The sequence below is a fragment of the Aedes aegypti genome, chromosome 2, assembly GCF_002204515.2.
Source record: "Aedes aegypti strain LVP_AGWG chromosome 2, AaegL5.0 Primary Assembly, whole genome shotgun sequence".
Lineage (NCBI taxonomy): Eukaryota > Metazoa > Arthropoda > Insecta > Diptera > Culicidae > Aedes > Aedes aegypti.
The window spans coordinates 179,660,594-179,671,390 of record NC_035108.1 but is presented as its reverse complement, the minus strand read 5'-3'; the positions used below and the strand labels follow the sequence as shown (position 1 = coordinate 179,671,390).

Below are 10,797 nucleotides of genomic sequence, written 5' to 3'. Positions count from 1 at the left end.
GTGTATATGACGTGACGCATGTGATAAATGAACTGTCAAACCGACGCATCAAGCAAGGTGTATGTATCAAGCAAGGTATGATATCGACGAATCATCATGGTGTATGTGAGCAGCACAAAGCAAAAGGGTTTATTCGATAATTTCACCAGTTTTTCAATCTAATTCAAAACAAATCGGAATTGTTTAATAGTGGTTAGAAACGGTGTTCTTTTTTTCAACTTATAGAAGACACAGCAATAGAAAAAATGCAAAACATTTTAAAAAGGATTTAAAATGCTTTACAATATATTGCATCGCATTTTTCTCAAATCCTTCCAAATGTTAGATACGCCCATTTGAAAAATTAGGCTTGAGTTGTAAACAAACCTTTGTCGCGAGCGGATTTCGAGCGAAAATCGGAAATTTTATTCAATATTTCTAAAGTTTGTTAAATTTTTTGATCAAGAGGCTTGTGGATATAAAAGTTACTACGTCACCCTGCTCTTTTAGGTAAGTGTTAAGAATTATCGTTAATCAACCACCTCATCAACTAATCTAAATCCATAACTGTAACAGTGAAAACGGATTCCACACCTATTTCATTCTCCAACATCACAAAAATGCAGAGCAGGGATGCCAGGTTGGAAGACATGTCTTCCATTGGAAGACATTTGAGTAGTGTGGAAGACATTTGGAAGACGGAAGATTTTTGGAAGACTTTTCACAATTTGTGAAGACATTTGGAAGACAATTTTAAGTTATTGGCATTTTAACAATTCCTAGATTTAAAAAAATATGTGAGGTTGAAAATTAAAGAGATGCTCTATGTTTAGCTATCCCTCTCCGAATTCCATTGATTTCTTTAGATATTTATCTGACAATTCGGTCAAGTATTCTTCCAGAATTTCTTCTATTAACTCTTGCAGAGATTTGTAAAAACATTTTAGTAATGACTTTAAATATTATTCCAGAGGTTCATCAAAGGTATTCAGGGATTCCTACAATCATTTTTTCTTTGATCTGTCTCAGTGATACAAATTCATAAAAAATGTACAAATATGATTTTTTCTGAGATTGCTACAATCGTTGCTTCTTAAATTATCCCAAGGGCTTTCGGGATAACTGTCAAGATTTTTTCCACTGGTTTCTTCGGAAACTCCTTAAGAATTCCTTCACCAATTGTTTCACAATATTTCAAAAAATATCTGCAAAAATATCCTTAATAAATTTCAGTGATATTATTTCAGATTTGTTTGGGAATACCCTTAGGTATGTTTCAAAGGAATCTGTGGAGTACTCTAGATACTTTGGAATGAACCTAATTGTAACCATCCTAGTAAAAATCCCGCAGAAATCTTTTTGCTAATTAATCAGGAGATTTCCTCCAGGAATGCCACAGGGGACTTCTCCCAGGAACTCCTCTAGAGTTTTTTTTTTCCTCTGGCGATTTGCTTTTTTGCTTCCTCCGGGGCTTTCTCCTGAAATTCATTCGGAGATTTTTTCCGGGGTATTTCATCCAGTAATTCTTCCGGAGATATCCTTCAGAGTTTCCTACTGAGATTTCGTCCAGGAATTCCTACGAAAATTATCTCCCGGATTTCCTCTAGTGATTCCTCTAGCAAGAATTCCAATATCAATTCCTTCATGGATTTCGTCCAGCACTTTCTCCGGAGATTTCATTAAGAAATTCATCAGGGTATTTCCTCCAGAAATTCCCTCAAAGGTTTTTTTTTAAAGAATTAATCCGGAGATTTACTCCAGAAATTCCTCAGGAGATTTGCACCACCGGAGACGTCTTCAGAATTTCTTCGTAGTTTCTTCAGAATTAACTTCGCACTTTCTCTAGGAAAGAGCCCTCAGGATTTTTTTTTTCAGAATACTTGGCGGGAATTCCTTCGGAGGTCCATCTGAAACTTCTTCAAAGTTTGTCCGAGAATTCTATAGTAGTTACTACGGGAATTCTTTCGAAGCTCCACCGATAACTCCTATGGGTTTTTCCATGGATTCTCATAGAATTCTTTCAGTGTTCCTTCAGAAATTCATAGGATTTTCTGCATACATTTCTTGGAGCTCTTTCAGGATTTCCTTCAGAGATCCTCCAGGGTATTTTCCAGAGTTTTTCCGAGATTATCTCCATAGTTCCTTTAGGAATTTTTCGAAGTTTTTCTATATGCGGAATATTTCGTAGTTCCTCCAGGAATTGCTTCGAAGCCTCTGCAGGAATTTCTTTGGAGGCCCTCCAGAAATTTCTTCAGAATTCCTCATGGATTTTTTTTTCGGAGTTCTTCATTGAATTTCTTTGAAGCTCCTCTGGGAGTTCCTACAGATTTCATTCGGGAATTCTTTTGGAACGGGAATTTCTTCGGATTTCCTCTGTATTTCTTCCTAGATTTTTTTCCGAAATTCTACAGGAATTATTCATAGTTCCTCTAGTAGTCCACTTCGAATTATCCTGAAGTTACTTCAGAAAATTCACTACATTGCCTCCGAGAAATTCTCCAGAGTTCTTCAAAAAAATTTCAAAAGTTTCTTTGGGGATTCTCTGGGGATTTCATTATGAAACTTTTGCAGAAATTCCTTAGAGGATTTTTAGGAGAATTTGACGGACATTTCCACCAGGAATTTCTCCGGGGATTTTCTCCAGAAATTGCTACCAAGATTTCCACCGGGGATCATCAAGATCTGCTCCGGGTATGTTCTCCAGGAATTCTTCAGGGGATTTCCAATAACAATTCCTTCGGGGATTTTGTCCAGCAATTCATTTATAAATTCCTCCGAAGATTATCTCTAAAAATTCCTTCTGCGATTTTTTCAGAAGATTTATCCGGAGATTTCCTTCAGTTTTTTCTCTGGGGATTTGCACCAGGAATTTCTCCGGAAATTTCCTCCAGGAATTCCTCCTCGGATTTTCTCCAGGGATTTCCTCAGGAGATTGCCTCTAGGGATTCCTTCGGGGATATAGCCCTAGAGCTCCTCAGTGGATTTTCAATAGCATTTTCTCCGAGGATTTCGTCCAATATTTCCTCTTAGGATTTTTCAATGAAATTCTCCAGTGTTTCCTCCAAGAACTTCTCCGAGGATTTCCTCCAGGAATTCCTCCAGGGATTTCCCACAGAAAACCTTCGGGGATTTTTTTCCAATAATTCCTCCAGGGATTTCCCACAGAAAACCTTCGGGGATTCTCTCCAAAAATTCCTCTGGGAATTTTGCCCAGAAATTCTTTCGGGGATTTTATTGAGAAATTCGTTCGGGAATTTTCTTCAGAAAATTCCGCTGGGGATATACACTAGGAATTTCTCCAGAGATTTCCTCCAAGAATTTTTCCGGATGTTTCAACAATTCTTCCGGGAAAATCCTCAAGCACTTCTCCGGGGATTTTCGCCAGGAATTCCTCAGGGGAATTCCCATAGCAATTCCTCCGGGGATTTCGTCCAAGAATTCTTCCGAAGGTTTCAAAAATTTCTCTGGAGATATCTCCAAGAACTCCTCCGGTGACTTTCTCCAGGAATTTCTCAGGGGCTTTCCAACAGCAATACATTCGAGGATTTTGTCCAGAAATTCGTCTGCAAATTTTATTAAGAAATTTATTCGGCATTTCCTCCAGAAATTCCTCCGAGGATTTCCCTCGCGAATTTCCCCAGGAAATTTCGCCCGGGAATTTCACCCGGGAATTTTCCCCCCGAGAATTTCAAAGATTCCTCCGAAGATGTCCCCCAAGAACTCCTCCGGGTATTTTATCCATTAATTCCTCAGGGGAATTCCAATAGCAATAGCTCCTGGGATTGCGTTCAGAACTCCGCCTGGAATTCCTTCGGAGCTACAATTTCGCTTCTTCCAAGCATCACCAACATGTTTGTTTTTGTGATCACGTTTGAAATTGATCAGATAAAAAAAACACCGCATGCGCGGGCGGTTTGGTTTATGTTTACTGGTCTAATTAATTTTGACGTATTTGGAATAAATTGGGACCAAAAAATGGTCCACCGTTTAAGTTGCCCTTAAGTTACCATGATAATTGAAAACTTCAAAGTGGAAGACATTGGAAGACATTTTTCCGTGCAATTGGAAGACATTGGAAAAAATCACCTGGCATCCCTGATGCAGAGTAATCAAAGCTTGTTAGTAGCTTATTTAACCAACCAAACATTTTACAAGTAGCTACACCCATTAGTTCGACAGTTACATTAGTTGCAGCAAGCAAAAAGAGGGAAATCATTGCACCATATCATCCACGTATGTGCAAGAAGTTAAGAGCAGGCAGGGTTTTGTCATTTTCTCTTCACGGCCATTCAGTTTGATGATGAAGAGGCTGCTGGCTTCTGCGGCATTCAATGTTTAGATAAAAACCAGTTTCTTTCGGCTGGTTTCCGCGATCCTAATAATCGCCTCCCTGCGATAGCGGAGCTATATGCTACATGCGTCAATCGGTGTTCTGAGTGCGCGTCAACTTGGTATTAATTTATGCGAAATATTTAGGTTTTAAAAAAAATTGCTTTCTTTTTTGAATTAAGCAAGTTCAGCTGAATAATGAAAGGGAAAATAGTATTCTTAAACCGTAAAACTGGGTAACTTTTTTAGGTTTTTGGAACAAAAACAGATTATAACTGCATTCTATTTAAAAGATCTTTAGTTTATTTTTTTTAACAAGTACCGATAATTTAGTTATCGATTGCAGTTGAAAGATTTTAGAGTACTGCCCATTAATGTAGAATTAAATCCTCATTATTGATAAAGTTGTACGGCAAACGCCAATTTTGAGTTTGAACAGCTTAATTATTGGTCTTTAGAAACCTTAAGGCTAAGTAGCCTTTGGCAGCATTGATGAGTTTGCTGCTTGCAATTTCAAAGTGATAAAACTTAGTCTGGAAAGTTTATATTGAGCTTGAGCTTGAGCTTGGTTGGCCGCCCGTGGATGCTACGTCAGTATCGCCAGATCAGCTGGACTTACACAAGGAACCAACCGAATGACTGCTTGGGACTAACAGACACCCTCAGTGTATAAGTGCTGGTGATCTTCTATTTTTAGGCTATAATGGCGCCTGCCACGTCAGAATGCAGACCAATGTGGGGAAGGGGGAGGAAATGATGTTGCACTTATACTAGCCCACTGTAGACCGTGGAGTCCGACTGCATCTACGCCAGTTCATGCGGAGTGTATGGATTGGGGGAAAGGCATGGCAGAGAGGTTTGCTTTTGTGGTTAGCAGCAGCGTTGCCAACCTTCCAGATTTGTCTGGAATATTCCAGATTTTTGAGGCCCCATTTTACAAAAATCTGGAAGATCCAGATAAACTTTTAAATGAATTTGTAAGTTTTTGTAAATAATTTGTAAGGTTCTCCATATACGACATAAACGATCCAGACTTTTCCAGACAAATTTTCAAAATCTTCCAGATTTTTGAAAAATTGACTTGGCATCCCTGGTTAGCAGACTGCCTATGTATCAGGCGTAAGGAAAGGCCTGCACGTGGAAGAATGGAAGCGTTAGGGATATGGTTTCTTGTCCGTCTCTGGTTCTTTCATAGCGTTTGCTATGAACAAATAGTTTGAGTGTGATATATTTAGAATGGAAGACAGAAGCAAGTGAGAGATATATAACTACAAAGTACGAGGGAAGGGACGGGCCTGGGATTGAACCCATGACCTTCTGCTTATGAAGCAGAAGCGGTAGCCATCAGACCACCAACCCCGTCTCAGTCTTGATAGTTTATATTGACTTGAAAAAGTATCACTACGCGGTAACATGCATAAAGTATACTGATACTTTTTCAGCTGTGTCAGTGCAAAACCAACTGATTTTCTTTGATTCGAAATCGTGAGAAGAATTAGCAACAATCATCAACGACACGTACAAATTTCAATGACGGCCTACTTCGCCTTAAATAGATTTTTATAGGTATGTATCTGTTGTCCAAAACATTTACAAAAATTAAAACGCACAGCATTTTGAAATTTCTTTGCTACTTAGATGAAGTCCTTCAAATTTATGATTCAAAATCTATCATTTGTACGACAAACAAAAAAGTTGCAATGTTTTAATTTGGCATTTCTCAATATTTGACATTTAAGCAAGCAGCTGGAGAATTTATATAATCCTTCTAAGAGTTGTTGGTTGGATTAAAAAATCCTCTACTCTGTTCAATACAATATGTGTGGAACTCCAATGGTATTCAAACATAACACTTTTTCAGCAGTTGTACGACTACCTGCCATTCGTACTTTGCATCATGACTAACTTTTGTTTGGTGTGCTTTTAAAGAATAATAGTTAATCGATCTTTGGAACATTTCTGGAAGAGTACTTGAGAATTCCTGGAAAGTTTCTTGGAATGATGCTTGTTAGAATTATATTTAGATTCATGACAAATCTTTGATGGGATCTTTGCTGGAATCCGAACGGAAATCGAAACGATAATTGATCAGCTTCTTGAAAGTTCTTTAAGAGAGATCACTGAAGAGGTTATTAGGAGATTGCTAATAAGCTTTTAGTGGGTTCTAGATAATATGCTTGGCTAATTTTGCTTAAAATTCTTAGTAGATGCGTAGAGGTTGGTGAAAAGCCGAGCCAAAAATATATTGGGCGGATTTCGTTTGGAGGATTTTTGGGATTAATGATAATACTGATTCTTGGTAAAGTTTTATCTGGATTATTAGTTGGACTAGCCCCTGATCTATGACAAAGTTCTTATGCGGCGACTGTCGAGATTTTGTAAGGATATCTGCATATTTATAACGAATTCTGCCAATCATCCGCTACAATTTTTTTTGTAAGATTTTTCATGATTTCATGGCAAGATCTTTGATGGATTACTAAATACCAAGATTCTTTAGGTATTATTGGACAGATTTTTGTTTTAACCCTTTTGTGGAAATACAGTCCAAATTTAGATACACAGGTCAGAAATTTGTTTATATACTTCCAACATCTCTCTGCACTTCGTATGAATAGGATCTAGTAGATAGATGGTCTTTTAGATATTTCAATATATATTTTATTCAATAAATAAAATAAATATTCTTTTGTTTCAAAACACACAAAAATTTAATCCGCCTAAAGCTTTCCTAAATGTTTTGCACAACCAAGAAAATCTATGAATTAAAAATTGATTTTGATGGAAACCCTGTTATTGAAAGTCAAATCAAATATCAAAATTGTTTATCAAAAATCCCTGGCCACGATCACAGGGTTTGACGGTGCCAAAGTAGAAGGTGCACCATAATAATTCCCGTCTGTGAAACATATCACCTTCCCAATACTTTGGCACACCTCCAACGGTTCATGATTTATCATGAAACGGCTGCATTCAGGCGGAGGATCTGTTAATATGTCTCGGCATATTATCAGGTCCTCTTCGAACGGAGGGACCGCCAGGGCTCATTAGTTACTTATAAACCAGTGCTGTTTGTTTGATGTTTCAATTCGTTTACACGAGCTGTAGCATCCTTTGTACTAATCAGCAATGGTGGTTAAGTTTCGAAGCCAACGTGTGATCAATCGTTTTATAATGCAATATAAGAATGGGTGTTTGGTGGAACTGTGCGTTACACTCGTCGTTATTAAATTTAGTGATTGTGAAGGTGCTAATAGTGATTTTATAATTAAATCTATAGTGATGAAAATTTGAAAATTAAGGTGGAAGTGATTCTGATAGTTTTGTTAAAAATATAACAATAATGATGTGAACTCTACTAATTTAATAATGACCATAATACATTGTGCAATCATTTTTCTGAATATAAACTTAATTGCCTAGTTCTTCAAAAGTGCATGATAAAAGTGTTAATATGTAATGACAGCGAGTGCAGAAGAATGGATCGAAGTGATTTTTTTAATGTAACTTTCTTGATCATAGTTCTAAATCGTAGTTTGAATAGTAATGACTCTACAGCAACAAAAATAATGATACATTTAAATTGAATATCTTTAAATTACTTAGTAATGCTAACAGATGGTAATGCTAAAAGATTTATATGAAAATGGTGTGATGTGAAAAGTGATATAATAGAAAGTATATCTGAAGTGTATTACGAAAGTTGATGAGTGATAATCGGTGATATACGTGATAGTGTCGAAAATAAAAGTGACGTTAGTGATTGATGAAATGAAATGGGGAATGAGGACCTTTTAATAAAACTATTTCGTTCTTCACTTTAACCACTCTAGTAGCATTTCAGGCCTTATCATAGTTTGATAGTAGTCTGAACTACTAGACTGCAAAACTACGGTAAGGGCTGATTGCTGCTAGGGTACACAGTGACCATTTGAGCAACATTGCTTAGGAACGTCTGTGTGATGAACGCAATAGAGGCTTATAAAAGCAAATGCTGGGAAGGAGCTTAGGGCAGATTAAGAGTGCCAGTACTACCCCTATCGCTACCGACAAAAAAAAAAAAAAAAAAATGTTTATCAAAAATCGCTGAAAATATCGCAGAGTCATAATGTCATCCGATTTTAAACTTTAGAGTTTCCGGGAAAAATCCGGGAAATGGGAAACTGATTCTGAATGGACACGCTGATCTAAAGAACGAATTTCATAGGCGTGAATTTTTAGGCATAGTTTTTAAGTATAACCTTCAGAGGTTCTCATATCGTGCTCCGCGACTGATTTGAAAATTAGTACAAATGCCTTGAAATAACCTTGGAAATATCTCAACTTTTTGCTTTAAGGTGAAACAGTTAGGAATCAATTTCAAGATTGCACTGAAACTTCAAAGGCACAAATCACGCGAAGGAAGCACCCAACAACAGTGAACTTTTTATATTGGCTTTGTGCACTAGCAGAAACCTTAAAATAAGAAGATCAGAAACGTTTACCAACTATTTCTCCAGTTTTGTGCCTTTGAAAACGTGAGTAGGGGCACAAGTCGGCCATAGTGACGGCCAACTTTGGATTCCGAGATGTTTCACCTTAAAATACATATTAAATTATACCAAACCAAGACATATTGAGAATTTTTAAGAATTTAAATTTAAAGAACAAATTAACCGATCGATGAAAATTTGATTGATTATTATCTCGTAGTTGCGACCAATCAACCATATATAACCTATATAACCAAAACAATTACATGTAGCAGGTATATCAGTTCATTATAAATGTAGTCACATGATAGATGTTAAAATTTGAGAAAAATCATACAGGTACCACAATAATAGGACAATGAAAACAACTTTTAACCTCTTGTTGCGGTACCTATCTGCATATGCATTTCATTCAAAAATTTAAATAGCCTTAATAAATTAATAGCTAGAAACATTAGTAGTCATGAACGTACTATTTTATAACATTATTTTGTTTCATTCATGAGCATGAGCATGAGCATGATTGACCGCCCGCAGTTGCTACTCCGTTATTGCAAGAACAGCTGTACCTGCACAGGGAATCAACAGACGCTACTCGGGATCAGTATTATCCTCAATGTGTAAATACTGGTGCTCTTATTATTGTAATAAACAATACCGGCGCCGGCTGCGTCCGAATGCAGGTCAATTTGGGAATGGGAGGGAAATGCTGACGTGTTACTTGCTTTACAGAAGCCGAGGAGTCCTCTGCACTTCCACAAGAAAACACTGGGAGTTTGGATATGGGAAAGGATTCGTTTTGGTAAACGATAAATATATAATTCGAAATAAATACGTGAGCATATACACGAATGGCCGCACTATCCAAACCAGACACGATACTGATTTCGTTGCTCGCTCGACAGGAGCATACAACAGGTTCAACGTATTAAACTCTACTGACGCGTTTTTTTTTGTTTTTCACCGGCGCATTTTGTTTTTTCTTCCGCGTAACGCGAACCAGACACAATGGATCCGGATTCCGTCGCTCGCCCACAAGGAGCATGCAACAGATTCAACGGATCCAACACTACTGACGCGTATGTTTTTTTTTCACCGGCACACTTCGTTTTTTCTTCCGCGCAGCGCAAACTGGACACAATTGATCCGGATTACGTCGCTCGCCCACAAAGAGCATGCAACAGATTCACTGCCGTGAATCGCAAGTCAGTCCCATCTGTAAAAAGTAGGCATTGAGAAAATGGGGTATGAAGTTTTCAAACTCGTTTTCCATACGAATATTCAAAACATTCCAGAGGATTGAAATATGTTCAAATCTTAATGAAACTTTCACAATTTGCTTTTCACTACGATATCTTTCTGAGAAAAATGTAAAGATGATCGAAACACGATTCATTTTTGTGCTACACGGTGCCGAAATCTGTAGTGGGACTGATATGCGGTTACTATTCATTATGGGACAATTTGACTTGCTGTTTTTTCCTACTTTTTCCGAACCAATCATATTATCTCATTAGTGCAGCTGAAATAGCTTTGGAAGATGCGTTGAAAACTGAACTCAACTCAATTTTGATGAAAATGCAGATGGGACTGACTTGCGATTTACGGCAGTTCAGCGGATCCAACACTACTGACGCGTATGTTTTTTTCACCGGCACACTTCGTTTTTTCTCACACACTCCTTCACTCGATGCGGTTAAATGCTTAACCTTAGTTAGATACTGGGGTCATAATGACCCAAAAGCGAATTTCAACCTGCAATATCTCTGTTGTTATCAAACGGATCTTTCTGAAATTCCCTGACTTTTAATATTTTGTGGAAACGAAGCGCAAGACCAAAAAAATTTTTTCTTAAGGTGATTCTAAGATGGCGCCACAAAAAAACAACTTAATAAGATACTGGGGTCATTATGACCCAGAAATGTATACCCCTATAAATCAGCGAAATATCGACCGAATAATGAAATTTATGCCGCATTCGAAAGATATACTCCTCAAGATTCTGATCACCACCTGG

General features: G+C 37.5%; 1 protein-coding gene across 3 annotated transcripts in view; it reads left to right on the top strand.

Moving 5' to 3' along the window:
• Positions 1 to 226: 226 nt before the first annotated feature.
• LOC5574569 (trafficking protein particle complex subunit 2-like protein) overlaps positions 227 to 10,797 on the top strand; it is a 42,829-nt gene continuing 32,258 nt past the window's right edge. For 2 of the 3 annotated variants that reach the window (XM_001661471.2, XM_001661470.2), the window contains exon 1: positions 330 to 489. The gene's annotated coding sequence lies outside the window, so the exon portion shown is untranslated. Of the gene's footprint in view, positions 490 to 10,797 lie in introns of all 3 variants that reach the window. The other variant, XM_021843310.1, reaches the window with a different exon arrangement.